General features: G+C 38.8%; 1 pseudogene; it reads right to left on the bottom strand.

Moving 5' to 3' along the window:
• Nucleotides 1–19,636: 19,636 nt before the first annotated feature.
• On the bottom strand, nt 19,637–22,106 carry LOC144255437 (large ribosomal subunit protein uL13 pseudogene; annotated as a pseudogene).
• Nucleotides 22,107–25,409: the final 3,303 nt, after the last annotated feature.

Genomic DNA, 25,409 nt, shown 5'->3' with positions numbered 1-25,409 from the left:
ATTAATTCCTCTTTAACAACCTAACTGCCTCTTCAAAGTCCCTGCCACCTCTCAACTCTGCTACATTGGGAATCAAATTCCAACATTAACTTCAAAGGGGACAAACCATATCCACACTGTAACACTTCCCATCCTTTTAGGGGCACTGACCTCTGAAGCAACAAGGCCTTCTGTCTTCTAGAGTTTCACTTTCTGGATTTTACTTGTGGTGGTGTTTTCAGTGAAGTTTTGAAGAAGGATAAAAAAACCCCTGGAACTTGAGCTGGAGCCCCTGGGCTGTCCCAAGGCACAGACCTACTGCCTAGAGGGTGTGAGGGAGGAAGGAAACTCAAAAAGAAGGTTCGCTGTTTTTTTTTTGTTGTTGTTGTTTATTGTAGTAATAAATAAATAAATAAATAAACATATACATATATAAAACATAAGAGTTGTCATTTTAACCATTCTTCTTGTCCCCCCCCACTTTGGTACTGGGGATTGAACTCAGGGGCACTCAATCACTGAGCCACACCCCCAGCCCTATTTTGTATTTTATTTAGACAGGGTCTCACTGAGTTGCTTAGTGCTTCACCTTTGATGAGGCTGGCTTTGAACTTGTGGTCCTCCTGCCTCAGCCTCCCAAGCCACTGGGATTACAGGCATGTGCCACCTCGCCTGGCTTTAATCATTCTTGACTGTGTACAGGTCAATGGCTTTAGGTACATTTATAGTGTGACCATCACCATCATCCTTCCACAGAAATTTTCATCTTTCCAAGCCGAAACACTGAACCTGTTCAACACTAACTTCCCATTTTCCCTTCCCCTTAGTGCCTGGCAACCACCATTCTACTTTCTGTCTTTATGAATTTTCCTCCTCTAAGAATACCATGTAAGGAATTATCCATTACTTTGTCCTTTTCTGATGGCTTCATTCATGAACAGAATGTTTTTGAAATTCATCCATGTGGTTGCATGGTCGGCATTCCCTGCATTTTAAGGCTAAATAATATTCCATTATATGTATAGAACATACCTTATTTATAATACGTTCATCTGTTGGTGGACACTTGGGCTGCTTCCACCTTTGGGCTATTGTAAATAATGCTACTGTGAACATGGGTGTACAATTATCTGATTACATCCCTGCAAGGCACACTAATTTTTACATTTTGTTGTGGGACTAGAATTCATGCAGCCTTTAATAACAGGTAATTTTAGGAATAATGTTTTTAATCTGGTTTTCTTCCCATTATTCTCTCCCTTTTACCAAAAGTCTAATAAAACTACTCCTTTAATCTTGACATCATCTGGAGCATACAGTCATCTATACCAAAAAGAGAAACTTGGGCACTTCTCAGAGTAAGCGTTTCTGCACTGTTAATGTGGTAAGTATATTGATTATAATATCAAAATGTGAGAAGCTGAGAGATCCAAGCTTTTAAAGTCAATAAATGCCAGTGATAACATTTTAAATCAAACTGAAGGGATTTTTAACCTATTAGGCTCCCCTACTTCAGAAGACAGATATTAAATGCATTTATTCTGATATTCCAAGTTAACATGTGTGGTTTATATCTAGCAACCCAAAAAGTATGAGACGAAGCAAGCAAAGTAGAACAAGTTCTGAAATAAATAGGAGATGGAGATCCAGTACCTGAGGTCTACTGATAACCATGTGACTTAGGGCAAAGCCCCAGATTTATTGTGTTTTAGTTTTTATTTCTGTCAAATGGGAGGAGGCTTCTTGCCCTCAAGTGCTGTGGTTCTCTGAGCTAAATGCTACTTATTCTTTTTTTTTTTTGCAAGCATAAATAACAGGGTGTGGAAATGAGAAAGCCCTAAAGTTGAGTTCGAGCTTCTTTGCAAATCAATTGGGTAAACTTGGGCAGATCCTTAATTTTATGAGACCATACTTTTTTCAAAATTTTCCCTGCAAAATGGGGATGATAAACATTGTAAAGCAATGGTAAAGACTATAAATAAGAAGTATGATGGAAGGGCTTTGAGATCTTTAAGGTGAAGTAGGGTCACATGAGAGTAATGACATGAAGGATTTTAAATTGTAAAGAGCTCCACAAATGTAAGGGATTACCCCAGACCTTACATTGACACCTACAGGACTAAATTACTATATAGTCCGAAGTAGGGACACTAATGTTATTGACTCATACTAACTGAATTTTTTACATTAAAAATGAATTATAGTATGGTACACTGGTGTATGCCTATAATCCCAGCAACTCAGGAGACGAGACTGAGGCAGGAGGATTGCAAGTTTGAGGCCAGCCTCAGCAACTTAGCAAAGCCCTCAGCAACTTAGTGAGACTGTCTCAAAGCAAAAAATAAAAGGGGGAAGGGATGTAGCCCAGTAGTACAGCACCATTAGGTTCAATTTTCAGCATCAAAAAATAAATAAATAAATTATAAATCCTGTTCCCTTCTCCCCAAGAATCCTCTCTATTGGCCCTTGGTATTTCCTTAAATTGCTTTGTATGTTGTGATGGGCCCTTCCCCACTCTGACTTTGTAAACTTTCAACAGCTGTTTGAAATGCTTTTCTTATTTCACTCCAGAACTTGTTGCAGCATATCTTGTTTCAACAACCCTTTAGCCTGCCAATGGAGCTTTGGTTTTGCCAGTTGCAATGACTCTAAAGCTCTTTGTCAGTTCTTTTTAGTCTTGGAACACTTGATCAGCCAGTTGGGTTACATGTTACTTTAACCACTGAAGATCGGATTCCCAGGCTTTTCCATGTTATACAATCTAAAATTTAATTAAGATTATTTTAACAAGTGTTCCTTGCCAGAGCTTCAAATAGTCCCTGTCAACATTTGATCACTCTTCTATTTACAATCAATACAACACTTTCTTCCAAGGAACTCACCGTGTTTCCAGTTCAAAGGGGGACTCTGTTTGAGGAAAAGAACACAGGAATAGATGAGTTCAGAATTGCACCAATGGCCCCATGAATTACACTGCCTTGGGGTTAAGGATGGCTTGCTCTGTTGAATCATTAGTATACGTAAGAATCACATGGAGTTCGTAATAAATGCAGGTTTCTGGGCCCTGTCCTAGATATTCCCTGATTAAGAAGTTCTTGAGTGGGTCGTCCAGGTCAGGACATACTACTTTGGCATTATTAAACTATTTAAGTTTAAGGAGTTGGAGAAATGACATACACAGGAAAGACTTTTCTGACTCTCCCCAGAAGCAGATCATAAGACCTTCAAGTGAGATGTGCCCTCCCTGTGACTGGAGGAAGGAGCATCTGACCTCTGATGATGAAGGGACAAAGAGAGGAGCCTGAATGGTGTGTCCCCTACTCCACTCCACATAGCTCAAACACTTTTGTCCTATCACATGTCTCCACCACTCTTCATTCTTCATCAAACCGACCATCAAAACACTCAAGATTAACTTCTTTAGGTCTTCATTTTTTTGCAAAAGCTGTCACATCATATAAAATTACATTAAATAAATTTGTCTGGGCTGGGGATATAGCTCAGTGGCAGAGCACTTGCCTAACATACACATAAGACTTGGGTTCAATCCCCAGTACTGTGAAAAAAAAATCAAAATAAATTTGTATGCTTTTGTTAATCTGTCTTTTGTTACAGAAGCCCCAGATAACAACTCAGAGGGGTAAAGAAGAAAAAGATATTTTTTCTTCCCCTGAAGTGGATATAAATTTTAAGCATGTTCCTCTGGTGATTCTAATGCAGGGATTCCACAGTTTTAGAAACCTAGTAAAGAAAGAACTGATTTTCCCATTATTTTAAGCAAGGTGGCTTTGGATAAGCCACCTACCCTGTGCTTCAGTGTCTACATTTATAAATGTCTTTGAAAATAGCAACTGCCCTCCCAGCCTCACAGGTTTGAAATAGAAGTAAAATGATAACAGATCCAAACTATTTTGAAAGGTAAAGAGCTCATGCCAATGCGTATCCCAGCTGGCAGCCCACCTTCCCAAGACTTGCAGGTGTTTACCTGAGGAAGGGCAGGCTTACCAACCTGCTTTTGGTCTGTTTCCTCCAGACAGGTTCATCTGGGTTTATTCCTTCCCAATGGAGTGCTTCGAGACCACACACATTTCTGTCTGACATTGTGCCAAAACAAAATCAGGAATGACCTTCCTAATAGGCTACATCTCCTTGAAATCTAGGTACATCTGCATCATTAATGATCCCATTAACTTCATGTTCCACAATGTCACATCATTCCTGGGCCACATCTGATTGCACTTGCATCTTCCCTGTGAACCAAGGCATACCCCTGAGGGTTTGCTGTGCAAAGCACTCCTCATGCTTTGGCTGTGTTTCCTGCTATTGTGTATACCTTTTTGAAGTTTAGAGTCATCAACTTCACATTAATTGTTTCTCCCTCCCTCTATTCTAATCCCTTTGGCAAGAACCTATTCCAAGGCAGTCTACCCGTTTTGGCCACTTTCACCATGAAACAAAATAATGAGAGTACTATTTCCTGGAGCAAATAGACCAAAAGCAGATCACATTGCCTTTGTCTTTTAGATATCTTGAGCAGCCTTCCTGTAAGGCCCTCAACTGCTTGTGGCTTCATTAAACATTCTGCCATTTCTGATGAGTATGTGAGTATTTGCAGTTGCATTGCTCCCCAAGAGAAAAGAGGACATGATTCCTGTCCTAAGGCTTCACAAAGTCTTCCTGCTCGCTCGCGCTCTCTCTCTCTCTCTCTCTCTCTCTCTCTCTCTCTCTCTGTGTGTGTGTGTGTGTGTGTGTCTTTCACTTTTATTCATTCAAAAATAATAATGATATTGATGATTTTTTTATTGTGATGCTGGGGATCCAAGCCAGGGCTTCGTTTACACTAAGCAAGCACTCTACCACTGTGCTGTGCCCCTCCCCCACAACCCAACAAATAATTATTGATCACTTCATATGGGCCAAATACTAGAGAAAGAGTTTCTACCCCCATGGAGTTCATGTTCTAGTAGGAAAGACAGTAAGTAAGTAAACAAGAAAATTTAAGGTTACAGTAAATTTTATGAAGAAAATGGAAAACACTATAGTGTTTTGTAAAGTGAGGCAGAGAAATTGCTATTCTAGACTAGGTATTCAGGAAAGGAAGTGATATCTGAACTGACACCCAAGGATTCAGCCTTGGAAAGATTGGACACTGGAATGCTGTTAACACAAGCTTTCCCTCATGGTTTCTGTGATTTTTTGCACAGAAAAGGAAACCATACCCTTATGCTCTTATCACATGACATTATTTTATGTTAATGCCAGGATATATATATATATATACCAAAGTCCATTAGAATGAGTCTCCAGAAAGTACAAAGGGAAGGCCTGAATAATTAATATATGAGATATGAGGAGGGTAGGAAAGTGGCATTTCATTAAGCAAATGACTTCTTATATTAAAAAAAAAAAAGAGCTTTGGGGCTGAGGTTGTAGCTCAGCGGTAGAGTACTCACCTAACATGTGCGAGGGCCTGGGTTTGATCCTCAGCACCACAAAAGAATAAATAAAATAAAGGTATTTTGTCTAACTGCAACTAAAAATAAATAAATAAATAAAGAGCCTCATGGTGATAAAACCTCAGTAGGATAAGATCTGCATTACTATGTGACCTTCATACCCATCAATCGTATAAGAATGCCTTATGAGGTCTAACCAGGCAAGAGACAGAGTGGGGCTGGGAAGGGTTTGGAATCTGGAGGGGTCCTCCCAGTGCTGAGCAAACCACCTTCCATTTGTTACTCTGGGTCCCACTTGGAAGAATTGAAATGGGAGAAATGAATGGAAAGGAAAATCCTAGAAAGATTTGTGGACTAATTCAGTGAATTTTTAGAATAATCAAGTATCCCAAATAAATCATGAGGTCCTCAGGAGATTCAGTTTCCTAGAATTATAATCAAAGAAGGTAATCCAGGAACTGAGAAAAAAATTAGACATACATTCCAATCTTTAGCAATGTAAATCTCTAAAAGAACTCTACAGGGCATCATCAAAGTCTTCACTTGAAGGACACTTCTTAAATTCCCCATAATCTGCATCCAATGGAGTTTTACCCACCAAATTTTCCAAATTGCCCCCATACCCAGGACATATACTTATTATTTTTCTTTGTTCACTATCTCCCTTCCTCCCACCTTCTAATCCCAGTTTTTCTTTCTCTCCCATATCTTTCTCATCAAAGCTTACAAACTCATTTGGGAAAGAAATTATCCTTAGAACACTGCTGTTCAGTGGCAATATACTGTAAGCTGCATATGTAATTTTAGGTTTTCTTATAGCCACATATTTAAAAGTAAAATGAAATTAATTTTAATAATATATTTAATCCAATAGTCTCCAAATACTATTATTTTAACTGTTGATTGATCTAAACTTATAAGCTAAAAAAGTAGGAAGGAGTTTATTTGGTGTTTTAGGAGTTGCAGCTCAGGAGGCACAAGTTCAGATAGTTCTGAATCAGTATTCTGAAGAAGGCAAGGAAGCTTGGAGTCCTGCACTGAGCAAACAGTGTTGATTTATTCAAGGGAGAAAAATTTGTTTGTGGGAAAACTGTTATAGTTGAGAACAGATGCTGTATGCCATGGACTATGGGATCAATAGGAGATAAAGAAAAGAATGTGTATATTTAGTGAAAATATCCATTAAACAAAAAAGTCTAGTAACCTCTTGATATGCATCAAAAGTTGCTGGGCACAGTATAATTATTCTAGATACCTGAACTTAATAACCAAAGTTCACATGTCTAGAAAGCTGTTGGAATTGGGCGGTAAGTAGTGCTTCCTAACAGTTTCCTGATTTCATTTTGAAAAGTTATTTTGATGTTTTCAGAATGATTTTCCTTTTTTTAAAAAAAAAATTTTAGTTGTTGATGGACTTTGATTTTTTTATGTATTTATATGTGGTACTGAGAATTGAACCCAGTGCCTCACACATGCTAGGCAAGCGCTCTACCCTCCAGCTACAACCCTGATTTTCCTTTTATTTTCACACATTAATGAAAATTTATTGAGATATTTTATATTTTTCACACTATGTCTTTGAAATCTAGCATGTATATTTTACATGTATAGCACATCTTACAATAAACTAACCACATTTCAAGTGCCTAATAGTCCCATGTAGCCAGTGGCTAACATTTGGACAGTGAAGCCTCATAGGGTAGGTAAATGGCAAGGGAGGAGGAAAGACAGTGTGGGGACGTGGTCTGATTCATGAAGTTTTCACAAGTTAGTGTAATGGTGAAATGATAAGAATAAGGACAGCATCCTGAGTTTTTCTTCGAGGCAAATGTATTCAATTTTATATTTTGAGATTATATCTGCCAAAGTGAAATGGTCCTCGTAGAAATAATCATTTTATGAAATGATAATAATAATTGATGGTAGTCTTATTCTTCTGAATGCCTTCTTTTAATGTGGCTAAATAAAAAGATCATAACTACAGTGCTTCTCCCACTAAAAAAAAAAGTTTTACTGGACCATGAAATCCAAATGACAGGAAGCCACTGCTTTATAGCACACAGAGTCTACATTAGCCCATTTAATCACCACAGCTATATGATATATTGAGTTTTTTGTTATGAACTTGTAGGGGAGGGAAAAAAAAAAAAAACTTTTCTCACTGCCATCCTAGGTTCTCCAGTTTGAGCCCTGGAAATTAAACTGACAAAAGATGGATTCACAAGGGGAAAGCAAACAGCGTTTATTAACATGTGCACTGTGTACACATGGGGTGAAACTCCAGGACCAGTAATTCAAAGGGCGTGGTTGGAATTTAAGCTTATGTAGCATCTGAACATCCAGTATTTCAATCCCACTCAGGTTTTGACACTTGTTTCAATAATGTCTTTAGCCTCCTTCCTTTGGTCTAGAAGAATTGCTTCGTCTTTTTGACTTACATGAAAAATTATTTTAAAAATTACAGATCGATGACTTCCCAGTTAGTATTTAGTGGAGAGTTACTGAAACTGCAAATATCTTATTCCTCATCAAACTTTTAACTTATGTATTTTGATCTCCAATTGGTGGTTGATTTAGTCAGTAGGTGTCCCTTCAAACTGCTTCCCAAATCCTTTGTCTGACACAACATATTTACAGGTTCATTTTGTCCCTTTTCTGTCCCACTCCAGCAAACAGTCATTTCTCCAAGGAGCTCTTGATGGAGAATTTTAGGAGTCAAAATCTGGGTGCTAGGTGTACTCGTTACTATTAATACATTTCTGCTTCCATTTTCTCTTGGTTGGCAGAGTTAAGGAATGTATGTGTGTGTGAACCAATAAACATACATTCACATCTTTATTAATTTTTCTATTTATATTTTCTATATTGGAAATAGTGAATTCACAGTGATATTTCCAATTCTAACTGAGCATCAAGGAGTACATATTAGTTTTTTTTCTCTTTCTGTATGTGTATCCCTTCTGGGGAATGGAAGCCTGGCCTATTGTTTGCTTTTTTTTTTGTGTGTGTGTGTGTGGTGCTGGGAATTGAACCCAGGGCCTTGTGCATGCAAGGTAGGGGAGGGGGAAAAAAACCACAAAACTTTTTTTCACTGTCCTCCTAGGTTCTCCAGTTTGAGCTCTGGAAATTAAGCTGACAAAAGACGGAATCACAAGAGGAAAACAAACAGGGTTTATTAACATGTGCACTGTGTACACATGGGGCCAAAACTCCAGGACGAGTAATTCAAAGGGCGTGGTTGGAATTTAGGCTTATGTACCATCTACCAACTGTGCTAGATCTCCAGCCCCATGGCCTATTATATATAATTTATTTATACATTTGATCATTCCCCCATATGTATTCAAACTTCTGTTTCTACTGCTGCCTCCTTCCATGCACAAATTCTTTTCTTTTCCCACTTGAGTTCTGAGTCTTATACTTCTCCACATGGGACTTGTCTGTCTTCTAATCTTTAAAATAAATTTTAATTTCTATAATCATGTTTTCTATTTTTTTTTTTAGAACTAACTTACTTCTTCCTTCCTTTCACCTTTTTTTTTTTTTTTTTTTGGTGGTGGTGCCGGGGATTGAACCCAGGGCCTTGTGCATGCTAGGCATGCACTCTACCAACCGAGCTACATCCCCAACCCTTCTTTTACTTTTTAATAGATTGCTGTTCTTGTTTCATGAAACAATTCTTTTCTTATTTTTATAATGGTAATAATTCTAGTTTGTTCAGTTCTCTTCTGCTTCCATTATTATTTCTGGTTCTTCTAAGTTCCTTTATACTGTTAGTTTTGGCCTTTGTCTTTCTTGTTGAAGGCTTTTCTTACATTCCTGTTGGTACTTAGCCTTCTGTTCCTGTATAAGAATGAGGCACTGACTAGAATATGGGATGGAGGATAGAGATGCCAGATAAAATATAGATGACAGGTTAAATGTGAATTTCAGATAAATGATAAATAACTTTTTACTATAAGTATATCCCAAATATTGCATGGAACATTACTCATACTAAGTAATTATCCCTTGTTTATCCAAATTTAAAATTTATACAGGCATTTTTTGCTTTTCTTTGTTAAATTTGGTTACCCTAGGAGGCATGTTAGTCAAATAGTGATTTCCTTAAGGGTAATTTTATGAGCCCCCAGTTTTTCTCAGACTTAATTTTCTCAGAGATAAATCCTTGAATTTTCTCCTTGGGGCTGTAAACCCAGGTACTAATGTGCCACAAGCCAATGGTGGGAAGGGAGCAATGAACAGACTATCTCTAATGTCACTGTCGACCTCTCCCAGCTGTGCCAAGTTCCCCTCCTGGACATAATTCTGGAGGAAGGAAGGAGCAGCTGACTGGCAGGAAGAGCTGGAGAGGGAAATCAGAAGTGATTTAAATAGGTTTTATACAAACTTTTAAGCAGTCCTTCTGTTTCAAGCCTGCCCAGCCATCGTCCCTTTAGAAGAACAAGTTGTACCCTGTGTCTGAATCTGTGATTCTGAGACTGATTGATTTTTTTTCTAAGTTTAAGCTTTCCGCTTTCTCTGAATATTTATTTCTCTCATTTGCCGTGTCTTTGTCTACTTTTCTTTTCATTTTTGTGGGTTTGTGTCATTTGAAAATTCCTTTACTAAATTTATCTTGTGAGTATAATGATAAATATGAGCATTCAATCTGCCATGTTTAACTGGACAACAAGGTTCTTTTTCCTGTTTATTTTATTGACTAATGTACCCAGAGGAGGAATAGTCTCTAATGTATTACATATTCTAGTATGCTGGGAAGGAGTTGTTTGGATTATACCCAGAATTTTCCCCTAATTTTCTTTTCCTCTACTACCAGTGAAAGACCACAGGTGACTCTTATATGAATTCTTTGACCTTCAGACTTGGTATTTTGGCACCATCAGCTCCCCAAGGAGGACTGGTCTACAGCACCTATAAATCTTTACTGTTAACCATGTGAATTTAAAATCTAACCATTCCCTGAAAGTCTGTGACTTAGAGCAATCAATTTAGATAAGGGCAGGTTTTATTGTTTTTTATGGCCTTATAATAAGTACTGTTTGCTCATGATAATTGGTTTACAAAAGCTCTCAAGTCACTAATAAATAAGTAGCTGGAGTCATTTGTTAAGTGGAGGGTGAAGAGTCCCAAGTCCAGAGAATCCTGGTCCTCACCTAGTTCCTCAGACATACCCTCTGAGAAGACCAACCCTAGGAAATTTCAAAGGTAGTCTGACCACTTAAAAAATATTAGTTTTGCCAATTTATCATGTTGTAATTGAACTACACATCGGTGTGGAGATTAGCCCAGTGGTACAGTGATAGAGTGCTTTCCTGGCATGTGCAAGGCCTTGGGTTCAATCTCCAGTACCTGCCTCTCCCACAAAAAAAAAAAAAAAAAGAACTGCATGCTACATGTGGCAAATATTGTAGGCAGTAAAATTCAGGCTGATCATCACCATAGTCAAGGAATGGAAATGAGTAGCAACAGGAAGTAGTACTGTAGCTCTCCCTACACTTGGCCCCATTTTACAGATAATAAAATACTTGTAGCAAGTAAGTAGTGTCATTGGTATTCAAACTCATAGTTGTTGGACACTGTCTCTTAGAGAGTTAGACCCTCTTTGAATTAAAATTCTTCAAGGGGCTGGGGATGTGGCTCAAGCGGTAGCATGCTCGCCTGGCATGTGTGGGGCACTGGATTTGATCCTCAGCACCACATAAAATAAAATAGAGATGTTGTGTCCACTGAAAACTGAAAAATAAATATTAAAAATTTCTCTCTCTCTCTCTCTCTCTCTCTCTCTCTCTCTCTCTCTCTTTCTCTCTCTCTCTCAAAAAAAAAAAAAAAAAAGAATCTTCAGGGCATGGTAGTGCACACCTGTAGACCCAGCTACTCAGGAATACTCAGGAAGCTAAGTCGGAAGAATCACTTGAGCCTAGGAGTTTAAGACCAGTTTGGACAACATTGTAAGACCCCTGTGTCAATCAATCAAATAAACAACAACAATAAAAAAAATCTGAAAGGACTGTATTGGTTCTGGAAAGCATACAGTAAAACTAAAAAACTTTTTGCAGAAGGAAATTTCCAACTCTATTTTCAAAACATGATTTTCTACATTATTTCTCTAGCAGATATTATAGGATAGCGGGGCTGGGAAGACAGTTGTTTTGATGAAATGATAGAGCAATCTACCAGATTGTGAACTCGATGTTAGTATCAGCCAACAAAATCAAGAATATGTGGTGGTGATAGAAGCAAGAACTGGAAATCTCTCTTGGTTAGGTTCACAGTTAAAGAGCACTGATTTGTGTACATGTATTGCTGGGAATTGAACCCAAGGCCTCGTGCATGCTAGGCAAGAGCTACACTCTGAGCTAATTCCCATTTGCACAGGTTTTCCTTCATAATGGACAAATTCATCTTCAGGAAAATCAAGAGACCTCTTCCCCTAATAACAACAACAAAACCCCCCAAAAAGCCCTCCAAGCTCAGGGGTACTCAGACCTGAGCCTGGAGGTGACTCTCTATCACCTCTGGGTGGGGAGAGATTGGAGAGAGAGAGGAGTTCCTATGAAAACTTTCATGTGAAGAGAAAAAGATGGATACCTATGTATATCACTCTCAGGTAGCCAGAAGAGTCTGGAAATATAAGATTTTTATGTTCATTTTAATTGTTTTGATGTCTTAACCTAATAATAAATTGTCAGTAAATCACTTTTATGCAATAATAAAAGGTGCATAAAATGTTACTGCTTCTTCCTATTCAGGACCCCCTCCTCAGCTTGGAGTGTTATTGAGAAACATTTCATTCAGGTAAGTTGGCAGTTTATCAGAGCATAGAGGACACCCTGACAATTACCCTCCATGCTGCAGCAGACAATATAAAAATCCTCTAGGTCCAAATTCCCTCTGCCTCCCAAGAGCATATCTTGAAGAAGGAGCAGCTTTGGCGTCCTCAAAGAATTTTTTTACCTGATTATTTGGTTAAAAAAGAAAGAAAGCCCATATTCCTATTCTTAAAGGTTAAGGGTCTGTGAGTGGAGAGATATAAGTGATTAATAAATGCGATAAATGGTCATTCTGTGTTAAACCCAAGATGTATGGATTTTTACTTTGTTGTTGGTGGCGGTGAGATGGGGTCTTGCTCTGTTGCTCAGCCTGGTCTCAAACTCCCGGTCTCATGTGATCTTCTTGCCTCTGTCTCCTGAGTAGCTGTACTATAGATGTGTTCCACTAAAGCTGCAAGGTTTTTTAGATTGGGTTTATATAGTAACATTCTTGAATTCCTTCCAGTTATCAGTGAAGTCATAGTGACCATAGAAAGCCACCATCCATGGAAAAACAGTCATTCCAGATTTCTTCCATGTGACTCCAGCATGACCTTGCTGATGTTTGATTTCTAATCCCTTGGTTTCTCTTAAACCTGTCCTCTTGACAGGAGGAACTTCTTTACAAATTACCACACAGAGTACTAATTGTCGATACTGATTTTGTAAAAAGCAAGTCTTTTCTGAGTCTGTTGCAAATTCCCAAGAGATTTGAATCTATCCTAGTCTGCTCTTCCTACCAAGAAGTGCATGACATCAAAAGGAACAGTTGTAAAATTAAACAATGATGGGGTGATGCAACTTCAAAGTGGTTGGAAATTCTTGATATAATAAGGTAGTAAAGTCGCAGAGTAAAAGCAGTGACTTGACTTCATGATGACTAATATGACAACCTCAGCACTTCACTTGGTTGCTGTTCCCGAAGGAGGAGGGAGCAGGAAGGCAGGGAGATGAGGGGCGGAGGAAAGCTGCCTCAGTTGTGACAGTTCTACTAGACCATAAATTTAGCTAATTATTAGTATCAGCTGTTACTTGTTATTTAATTCCGTAGTGCTGCTCTGTAATTCTACAACTCTTAAGTTGGCAAAGCAAAAGCATTTTGTAACGGAGATAGCGGTATGAAAGATTCTATATAAATTGAAGCTTACATTTCTTGTTATAGATTTGGAGTCACCCTATCAAGCTGGTATGACCATGAATAAAGAAGATGAGCTGCTAAGGAAGAGGTTGAGGGACAGCCGATGTTTGTTTTAAGCCAATTTTCTATAATCCCTGTCACTAGAAACAGAGGGCCAGTGGATAAAGCATGAAATCTGTGTTTCTATTGCTGATTTTGTCATCATTTTGACCTTTTAGGAAAGAGATGAAATGAAAATGTTTGCCTTGTATCTTTCTGTCCAGGATGTAATAGACAAAAACATAAGAGAAAAATGGAGGCTTCCCTAAAGTAACACATTAAGTAAACGTCAGGTGGTATCTCCCCAAAGGTCTTCTAGCCATAATAATTTCACTTGAAATCTATTTATTTAGGAAACAGAAGACAGAAAGCCCTGGAGCTTCAAACTGATACTCCTTTAATGCACCTATGTTAAAATATTTCCAGGACTGCAGGCAAAATAAGTCCACTGGAAGATTAAGAAAACATCTGTGTCTACAAAGTGAGCTTCCTTATAGTGTCAAGATGTATCTTCAGCTATTTCATGTAAAGAAGTATAAGGTGGGCACGGTGGTACACTCCTATAATCTCAGAGACTTGGGAGCTGAGGTAGGAGGATCACAAGTTTGAGGCCAGCCTCAACAACTTAGTGAGGCCCCAATTAAGCGAAGCAACTTAGTGAGACCCTATCTCAAAATAAAAAAATAAAAAGGACTGAGGATGTAGCTCAGTGGTTCAATACTCAGTCCCCCCAAAAAATTGTGAAAAAATTGTAATACTTTATAAGGAAGATTTAAAAAAATAATAATATGGAAACATGAGAAAGCAACATGACATAGGCAAAATTCAGACACTTAATAGATAAGCTAGTGAGCATCAGCTACTATGTGTGTCAGGTACCATGTGGAGCTGAGACTGTAGGGGTGAGTGAGAATCTAATCTACAAATTATTTAAAATTACATGCTATTCTAATCACGTCAAATCTGGTGCATTTTTTTGCTTTTAAAAGTAGGTAGGTGTCTTAGCCTGTTTGTGCTGCTATAACAAAATATCACAGATTGGGTAATGTATAAACAATAGAAATTTATTTCTCACAGTTCTGGAGGCTAGGGCATCCAAGTTCAAGGTGCTAGCATTTGGTATCTGGTGAGGGCCTTCTTGCTGTGTTCTCATGTTCAGAAGAGGTGAATAATAGGTCCTCACATGGAGAAAGCAGGAAGGACGAAAAGGGCCTAAACTAGTTCCCTTCAGTCCTTTTATAAGGCACTAATCCATTCATGAAGGTGGAGCTCTTGTGACTTAATCACTTCTCCAAAGGTTCCACCTCTTAATATGGTCACAATAGGAATTAAGTTTTAATATAAATTTTGAAAAGGACACATTCAAACTGTAGTGGTAATCTAGACATAAATAATAAATGGGATAGAGATAAAATAGGGTAGTCAGGCACGGCTCAGCCAGCATTCTGTGGCAAGGGTCCCAATAATGCCTTTGGCAACAATTTTAGGGGTTCAGTATTGAAACTGTGAAGAGCAAAGCAGGGGTGCTACCCTGATTTTATCCTAGCCTTCTACAACCTTGTCAGCAAGAAGGCTTAACCCCTGGGGTCTCCTGAAGCTCATTCAGCCTCTTGGTCAGGTTTCCTATCCTTCTTTGCAGCTATTCTTGTACCCCAACTTGGTTTACTGGGATGTCAGTGAAGGAAACCCAGGGCAGCTATTTCTGAATTTATTGATCCCAATTTTGTAAAATGTTTCCTAGAGAAAAGGACAGCTATGTCACAAGTTTTTCATTTAGAAGTTCCCATTTGCCATCTGGAAAACTGGAAGCCATTGAGCTTACTGGCCCATTCGCTAGTATAGATGATAATGGAGGGGCTAGCAATGTGAAATGGCTTGATCCTCAGCTGACAACCACTGAGTCCATACAACTCCCTAGGCATTGTAGAAAGAGGTCACACAGTTCTAGATAGATGTGCAATCCAAAGTTGCATTCTTTTTTTCTTAATATTTTACTTTTTGGTTGTAGTTGGACACAATACCTTTGTTTATTTTTATGAGGTGCAGAGGATCGAACCCAGGGTCTCTCATGTGCTAGGCGAGCGGTCTACCACTGAGCCACAACCCCAGCCCCACAAAGTTGCATTCTTCACATCTTAAATTTTAAGGATGAACTTTAAAATATGCAGGCTAAATCTACTTCCTAAATATTTATTGATTGCCATTAACTTGGACCATTAAACACTATCTTTTTGAATCCCCATCTCCCCTTGCCCTCACTAATGGAGCATTCTCAATAATAAGCTTTTTCAGTTTCTTAAATGATCTTCCACAGTTCTTCCCTTTAAACTAAACTAAGGAAATATTATCATAACTGAAATATTTTCCTATTCAGCTAGAAATGAGCATTTAACTTAAAACAAATTGCAGGCCAAGCTTTAAAGGGTCATTAATTTGTAATGGTACCAGAGGAACAAGGTGACTAAATGGCTGAAATTGGGCAGAATAGACCTGATTTTTGCTTCTTATCTTCTCTGACAACATTTTTCCTTGAAAAATACATTTAATCACTGAATGCAGAAAATTAGAAGAACTTTAGCAGGATACCCTGCACATGGAAAATTCTTTTTGAATCTACTTTTCCCCTCGTTTCCTTCTACCTTCTCTGCTCCAGCAGTCATTCATGCCTTCCATCTCTTTATGAGAATAATATGAGAATAATGGCTTGAACGCCTTCACCTTTTCTCAACTTAAATCCTATCTCTTTGGCATTAGAATGCATTTTGACATATTGAACACAAGTGGAGCCCAACTTCTCATTCCTCTGGTTGTATGTGGTTCAGAGTCACTCCAGTATGGGGCCTGCTTTTCTAATAACCCCAGATGTGCAATTTCATCCTCTCTTAATGTTTCCTGATTCTTCTTAAACAACTAGTGCACTCAGCTTAAAGCCCCATAAAACTTTCTTTCAACCTTTTTCCTCATAAATTATGGTTTTCTCCTACCAATTGTACTAAATGTCTTGAATCTATGCTCCTTCCCTCTACTTCCTTGTCCTAACATTGACTCCTTGCCTATTGCAATCTGACTTCTGTAGCTGCTAAATCTGCGTTCCCAGAATCAGTAATTACCCCCTGTGTACCAAATCCAGTGGCCTCCTCACATTCCTCTTCCACTTGTCTGTGGCGTGTGATAGGCTTGTCCACTCCCTTGCTAAAATTCTCCTTATTGCCGTTTTCTTTACCTGTAGGCTTTACCCCTCTGCTGTTCATCACCTCCCTTGTCCATCCTTTTAAATGCTGGTGCCCTCCATTCTTAGCTGCTTCTGATTGCTCTGAATTTTCCTCACTGGATACATCCCAGAATCACATAGGGAGCTCTTTAAAAATACAAACCCAGACTGAGCCAGGTGGTGCATCTCTGTAATCCCAGCAATTACAGAATCATTGAGATTCTGAGGCTGAGACAGAAGTATTGTAAATTCAAAGCCAGCCTCAGTAGCTTAGCAAGGCCCTAAGCAACTTAGTGAGATTCTGTCTCGAAATAAAAAATAAAAATGGCTGGGGACGTAGCTCAGTGGTAACGTGCCCCTGGGTTCCATCCCCTGGACCAAAACAGAACAACAACAACAACAACAACAACAACAAAATCCAGATTAAATTCCATTAAATCTGATTAGATACATACCAATTAAATCTGATTAGATACATACCAATTAAATCTGATTTCTAGCCCCACTTAGAAATCAGATGTAACCCATCTGAGTTTGGATCCTGGCATCTATTTTGTAAATTGCTCCTCAGGTGATTTTTGAGTCCTACTAGGATTGAGAACCACAACTCGGGATTATCTGCTTTTATCTTCAGTTTTTACTTCATTCTTGATATATAGATCCAAATCTTCTGCTCTTTGCTGAGCATCTCAGCTTGAGTACTTCATAATACCTCACTGTCTATGTGAGGTATAAAATCACACTCATCATGTTTCCAATTCTGAGAATCTCTCTGTTTATAAGGCCACCATTTTACCATGTTCCCATATTGGAGACCTGGAAGTCATCCTTAAACATCCCTTGTGCTTTGTCCTCAATTCATTTACTTGCCATATCCTATAGCTTTTGTTGCTGACCTGTGTCAAATACATTCTCCTTACCACCAATCAATGTCCTATAATAGGACTTATTAAAACAACTTCTTTCCTGGCCTCCCGGCCTCTGCTCTCTTTCCTCTTCATTCCATTTTCCATGTGCTCATAGAGAGATCTTTGTGGAACACAGTTCTGATGACACCCACTCAATCACTATCAAAGGCTTTCTCTTACCCAAGAATAGAGTCCAAATTACTTGGTGAGGCCATATAATTTGACTCCAGTCCTCTAAAATGATTCTCCTCTATTGCAGATTCCTATCCATATCATGTTCCTCAAAATGCAACTCTCTAATTGTGCTGTTCTCCAGGCAAGCATTCCTTCTTGTCTTTGCTTATGCTTTTCTGTCTAGGATTGATTCTGCTCAGATAGCTTAAATGGAATAATTACAGAGATATACTCCTTGTAAAGGGAAAACACAAGAGTGGTTGGTGTATCTAGAGACTAGCAAAGTGAGAGCACTTACTTTCCCTAGGCCCAGAGGGCCAAGAGGATGACAATTTTCAAAGCTCAGTGAGAGCTGAACCACAGGAAAAGGGAGCCGTCAAGGTAGGATGAGCTGTTCCGTAGAGAGGATTATAGCCACTGCCAGAACCACAGGGAGGAAAACAAGATGGGTCAGTGAAAAAATAACCTCTCTCTCTTCTCCTGCCCTCTCTTCCCCAATGTCTTTATTTGGCCAAACTCAATCAGAAGCTTAACCACCAGGGATGGTCAGGTGAGGCAGTTTTTTGGTTACAAAGCAGACAGAGAGAGAATGAATGGGTGAGGGAGGGTGAAATTAAGTGAATCTTCTTTTATGTATAGTAAAGGCCCTTTTATTCTTTAGGACACAGTTCAAATGTCGCCTTTCATGTGAAGTCTTCTTCTGGTTTTCTGCCCCAAGACTCAGTTATTTATTTATTTATTTTTAATTATGTTACAGCTGTCTGGTTTTGCTTATAGAGATTTTTTATTTCAAGAAATTATTATCCAGAATAAGCAGCATGCTTATTTTTTAGTTGTAGATGGACACAATTCCTTCCTTCCTTCCTTCCTTCCTTCCTTCCTTCCTTCCTTCCTTCCTTCCTTCCTTCCTTCCTTCCTTCCTTTCACTGAGGATCAAACCCAGGGCTCATATGTGCAAGGCAAACGTTCTACCTCTGAGCTACAGCCTCAGCCCCCTGGACTCAGTTATTATTTCATGCCTCTATACCCCTTTAGCCATTGTTATGTCTTCATTTTTGCATCTGTCGTCCTGACTTATGACACAATTGTTTATGTAGCTGTATCCATCTCTTGCATCACATTTTGTGCTTCTGAAGGAAAGGGATAGTGCTTCATTTAGTGCAGTGTCTTGCAGGTAACAGGCACTCATAACTTGGTGGAATTTAATTGCATTCTCATATCATCACCTTCTCTGCCTTTGTCGAGGAGATTCATACATACTTGTAAACCAGAGACCTTACTTTTTTTTTTTTTTTCTTATTTAACATTCCTGCTTTTCATAATAGTTTCTTTTCGGTCCTGCTTCTGCTGCTTGCTTTTTTAAATTTTCCTTCTCCTTACCTACATTTCTTAGGTTAGATTCTTTTTTCTTCAAAAATAATTTATTTGCTTTTGATCACAAAACAGAGGGAAGGAAAAGGGGCAGTGCTGTTCCCCTTGGTCACATTTTCCAGTCTTTGCACCTCTAAAACTTGGCCCACTTCAGAAGGTGCTCTCCCATTCTGTCAGCTACAGAGTATAGGATGGCCACACGGTTAAGACAGCTGGATGCCCCTGTAGTCAGGGAGATCCCCCTTTAGTGTCCCTGCTCATTTTTTTTTTGAATACTGCAAGTAACTGATGGTTCTATCAGTTTTTTTTTTTAAATTAATGAATAAGCAGGTCATAAATTCTGACCCTACAACTCTTAGAAACCTTCCAGAAAGATCTTCTGAAACAGGAGCAGAGACCAAGGCTTAGGCCCTTCTCTGCCTCAGCTTTCCAGGTCCCAGGCTGCCTGTGGCACCCAGAGAGCTGCACTGGGTCCCCCATATCCCAGGGTGGCGATGGAAGAAGGGCAAACCAGGCCACACATGAGGCATAAATAGTCTTTATTGGGCTCAGACCAGGAGTCCATGGGTCCTGAGGACCTCTGTGAACTTGTTAGTTTTCTTCTCCACATTCTTTTATGCCTGTTTTCATAACCTCATAAGCTGTTTTTAATTCCAGTAATGGATCTTAGCGATCTCCTTTCTTTTCTCCTCCTCTCACTGCCTGGTACTTCCAGCCGACCTCATGAGCCAGGCACCCCAGGTAGGCAAACTTTCTTGTTGGCTTCAGTTGCACAACCTTCAGGGCAGCAGGAACCACCATCCGCTTTTTCTTGTGGTAGGGTGGTGGAATTCCATCAAACACTTTGAGGCGGTCCAGGGCAGCCTGGCCTCGCTCGGTCTTGTGGTGTTGTAGGCAAGGCACCGAAGATAGCAGGAAACAGTTTTATTTGGCCGCAGCCAGGTTCAGAGGGTACAGCCTTTGCTATAATCAATCAATCCCCTGAACCCCGAGTTCAGGGAGTTTCAGAGTTTTATACCCAGTGTGTAAGGGGAGGGGCTCAGAAGTTCACAGTCTGCAGAAGTTCACATAAAAGCAGCTTTTGCTTTCACTGTTCTGGGCAAGTTAACTCTTCAAGGACAACACCTGAGAAGGGGAGAGCTTCTTCTCCCCTTTCTTTCCTCCCCCTGCCAGCTGTTACTATGGGCCCATTTGTAACTTATCTTAAAAATGTAGTCATCCCTGTGAAGCCCAGCTCAAGGCCAGAGGCCTTGTTTGCACATTTCTTCAAAGTACTATACTGGATACGTTTGTGAAAAACTAGTAAGGGGGTGTCCAGCACCTGGAGTGCTGGTATCTTCCACGCCAGGGGCCAAGTAAGCAGAGTGACATGAAAATAGGAAGTTTATCTACAATGGACTCTTTTGCTGACAGTCCTAAAATTAGCCATGGTGAAGAGGGCTTTTCTGTGGAGAAAGGGGGTGCTACTTCAGTGGGGCAGCATGCCTTAAGTGGTACAGGCCACAGGATGGGTTGGTATTCATCCTCCTGCAGAGGGAGGCCAGGTACTTCAGCTTGTTTCTGTAGAAATTTCCAGAAATGTTGATGTCCTCACAGCGCACAACCAATCACCTTGTGGCCCAGTTTTACCTGTTTGGCCACAATGGCCAACAGGCGGCCCAGGAGATGGCCTCGGCCATCCAGTACCAGAACCTGCCCCTCCACCTTCTTCAGCAGCTTCCTGGGACGGTTAGATTCTTAACTGCAGCTCCCCAACAAATTTTGGAGGAATACTGCTCTCTCTGATCCTGGCAAAGGGCTAAAATTTTCTTGCTTTTTTCTATAATCTATAAAAATAGTTTTTCTTTAACTTATGCATGAAGAAAGCTTAAAAATGAAGCCACAGACCCAATTTTTCATTTTTCATTGGACTTTAAACTCTTCTGAATAGAAGTTATGCTTGGCTTAATATGTTTTTCATATAGAAAAGTCTTGTCTGCTGTTCCTATTCTTTATAAACACCAATAGCAAATGCAGCTAACATTTTTGCTATGCAAACATTATTCTATATTGCTGGTTTGGGTGCACATTTGAGATTTTTATATGAAAAGGACTATTTTTAAACCCAATGAAAAGTATCATATTTTACATTTGTGGTGTTGATAATAATGGAAATAATGGGAAAGATTATAATTCCATAGCAGTTCTGAGTTTTCACCTCAAATATTGTGTTTTTCATCTTAAGAACTTGGATCTTTAAAAAATATATGTATCTTTTCCTAAAAATATATGTACTTTCTTGCACATATGGAACATAATTATAATTATTCTTTTAATGTATTTGCCTGCTAATTTTATCACCTGTGGCATATCTAGGTTTGTTTCTAATACTTATTTTTTTCTTCATTATGGGATATATTTTCCTGCTTTCATGTATTCCTGATAATTTTTTATTGTATTCTTACTAAAATTTCACGTTTTTTTTTTTTTTTTACTTCCTTTAAATATTTTTGAGTTATGTTCTGGGGCACATTTCAGGCTACTTAAAAGCAGTTTGATCTTTTCGAGTCTTGCATTTAAACTTTGATAGGCAGAAGCAGAGCAACCTTAGGGCCCACTTGGTCTCATGAAGCAATAGCTTTCTGAATATGAAACTCAATGCTCACTATATCAGAGAGTTTCCATTCAGGCTGTTGGGAATGTAAACTTTCCATTCCTCTGTTTGCACTAGTAATTGCTCCTTTCAGGTGTCTCCTTCCCTGGCTCAGGTAGTTCTCTCACAGGAGTGCTGAACTGACCAATACTCTGCTGAAGACTCAGCCAAAGGCCCTGGGACTCTCCACTACTCTCTCTCAGTGCAGGTTTTTACCTCCCTGGTAACCTAACCTATGAATTCAAGCTGCCTCAACCTTCCTGAATTCTGAACTCTGTTCTTACAACTCAGGAGACTTCCAGGCTTTGTTTGCTTCAATTTTGGGGGGGGCAATTATAGATTCACCTTGTTTCTCTTCTTTCAGAGATCACTGTCCCATGTAGCATGTTGTCCAACATCTGAAAACTGTTTATATATTTTGTCTTGTTTTCAATTCAGAGTAAATTGGGTCCCTGTTATTCCATCATGGCCACAGGTTAAAAATGAATTTTGATTTTCAAATGGGGAATGGGGAGGTAGGTATGTTGAACCAATTTTGTGTCAGAAAATAAGCCAGAGGATGATCATGGCTCACTCATTTATCTTCTTAGTTTTATTTTCTTCATTTATAAAAGGAAGAGGTTGATCTAGTGCATTATAAAGTTTTTCTCTGCTTCTTTGGCTGGGGATGTAGCTCTCCAGCATTGGGTCAGGGCAAGTTCTTTGCCTCATAAATTGTTTGATTCCATCATTCAGTACATGCATCTTTCCAAAGGTAATTGATAGTCTCCAAAGTGACAGGTGAGAGTCAGTGTGAAGGCACTCCAATTTTACCTAGTAGAACAAATTTGGAAGAGAAGATTTTTATTCAAAGAAGGAATTTTTAGTTATAAACTTGGGAGGGATAATACAAATCCCATAGGACACACATGTAAGGTGACCAAAAAAATGAAAGTGAGAGAATGCATAGGAGTGTATTCTTAGTTTCATTATTGTTTATGGTGCTTATGCATAGTGTAGTGAACATGGCAAGTGTCCAATAGGTATCTGTTGAGTATCTCAGTAGTACATGAAGCCATTTTCATAACAGGGAAAACTAACTGGAAAAGCTTCCACTATAACAGTAGTAAGAGTCCATCAATATCAGGATAGGTTAATGGTATATTTATGTAATATAATGCAATATAGCAGTCAAAAATACTGAAACAGAGTGATATAAAATAATGTGGAATGCTTTAAAAGATACACTGTTAAATGAAAAGGCAAGATCATTATGTAAAATTGTATTATTTTTTATTGATATATTTTAAAGTAAAAAAGATTTTGAAAGAATTGAAAAAGCAATATGTATTATATATATATTATGCACACACACACACACACACTTACATATATGTAAAGGTAAAACATAGTACAAACTTGAATAGTCAAAGATTATATCAAGAAGGATATACAATTGGTGACACTTGTGCCTCAGGGGTGGAGAACTGGGGAGAGTGTATGAAAGGAAGACTCACTTTTCCCTTTATGTCCTTTGAAGTTTTTTGTCATGTGCCTGTCACCTAGTTTTTTTTTAATGCTACTGTATATGTTGTTGTTGTTATTGTTATTATTATTATTATTAAATTAAGTAATTGAACTTTTCAAAAAGGGTAGATTTCCACAAATCTATCTGGGAAACCTGCACCTATAGTTAATGTGTTTGAAGGAGCTAAACCACATACAGTCTTTCTATTATTATCCCAGGAAAATACAGGGTACTTTCATGGCTATAATTAGTTTATTATTCTTAATGAAAAGAATTGTCAAGCTACATACCCACATGACTGGCATCTGGAGCATAATGTTTGCTTACTTCCTTATTGGAATATGGGTGCCATGAGAAAAAAGAATAAGGTCATTTGTTTCCAATGACCCTATATATATTCTATGATGTTTAACCTTTATAATCTAACCCACCATCTTTCTGGCTTTCAGAGGAAATAACAAGAAAGCACAGGGTACAGGAGCTGGAAAGTGAGGTTGTGTGATTCATAAGATGTTAATGTGTGGACAGTTTGCTACTTTAACTTGCTATAGGTAATGGGTAAATGTGTATGAAAAAGTGAAATAACCACAACGTGAGGACAATAATGTTTTTTGTTTCAGGGAGAGTTACTTCTCCAGCAAGTTATCTTTAAAAAATAACTTCTAGATATAACCTGTGTTCTTACATACTTTGGGTAAAACCCAGCCAAGTATTCCCTGGAAGATAGGGAGAGATATTTGGAAACATGTGCAAGGCCAAAATTATAAAATCCATGGCTCATTATGCAAGTTGGAAAAAGTGCTAGGATCTGCTATTATACATGCCCAAGGCATTTTCTTCTGATGCTTTTATCTGCTTTAAAATGTCTAGTGCTGTTGTTGGTTTTGAATTCCTGAAATGTCAATGTAGCAAGTAGATAGTCAGTGCCTGAAAGATGCTTCCAAGATCTAGCCAGCCAATGAAAGGATATGAAGAATAAGATATCTGACTTCAAGAGACTTATTTTGTCATATGAGAGGTTTATTGTGTAGAAACCACTATAACACATGAATAATAGGTAGGAAAACACTGCTGTTGGGGGGAGTCATTATTCAAAATGACAGTGTTTTGGGCAGATTATGTACTTGTAGGAAGAGTCCTTATTCTCCTCCCAATCTGAACCATAGATTAATACTTTAACAAGGGGTGGGGGTACTACCAGGGTTGTCACATTTAGTACATAAAAATGCAGGATACCTTGTTATATTTGAGTTTCAGAAAACAACAAATAATTTTTTAGTATAAGTATATTGCATGCAATATTGGGGACGCACTGAAAAAATGATTCACTGTTTTATCTGAAAGCAAAATTTAATTGGGTGGATGCTATTTTATCTGGCAATTCCAAGAACTAAACAAAGTAGAGAGTAGATGACATAAATTGTCTTTCCCTCACCTTTTAGTTCCTTCATGATGTGTTGCTGCTGACATCCTCTAAACAAGCAGGATCCCATGCTGCAGAGACAGAATGAAGAAACAGAATGCAGCAACGGGTCACAGAGGGAACTAACTTAAGTGAGACAAACCCTCGTTTTGCCCCTAAATAAATCAAACAGAGGTATCCTTATACAGGATGGAGGTTTTAACCAGAATATTAAAGGAAAGGGTGATTACAGAAGGATGGAGGGCTTGAAGGAATTCTGGGCTGTGGAATTTCTTGTTGCAAGTGAACATAGTTTCTGGAAATTAGGTTGCTATGAGATGGAGAATGTTGTTATGAGAAGACAAGGATAATGCATCGGTGGTTTTTCTACATCAGTAGATTTGTACTGCATAGGTAGATTTGTTCAGAGAATTATGGAGGATTTTGGAGACCATGTTAAAGGTTTTGCGTTTACTTCTTGAATCGATGGGGCCCATCTGAAGACTTCTGATCAGAAAATGGCATGATCAGAGCTTTGCCTCAGGAATACTGATCTGATAGCTCTTTAAGGAGGGATTATAAAGGAGAAAAGGAGTGAGAAGGGACTACAGTCAGGACCACTGTCAGTCAGTTTGGCATCTGTGTTTGAATTAGAAAAGGCACCTCCGCAGAGGGGTATGCAGCCCAGGGTACATGGTTTAGTGACTAAACCAGGGGCTGGGTTTTAGCTCTCCATTATCCCCTTGGCCAGTATAATAGTTGGTTAATGAACACTGGTGA

This window comes from Urocitellus parryii, chromosome 6, assembly GCF_045843805.1.
Source record: "Urocitellus parryii isolate mUroPar1 chromosome 6, mUroPar1.hap1, whole genome shotgun sequence".
Taxonomy (NCBI): Eukaryota; Metazoa; Chordata; class Mammalia; order Rodentia; family Sciuridae; genus Urocitellus; species Urocitellus parryii.
The sequence above is the reverse complement of the archived record's forward strand: the minus strand, read 5'-3'. Positions and strand labels throughout refer to the sequence as shown.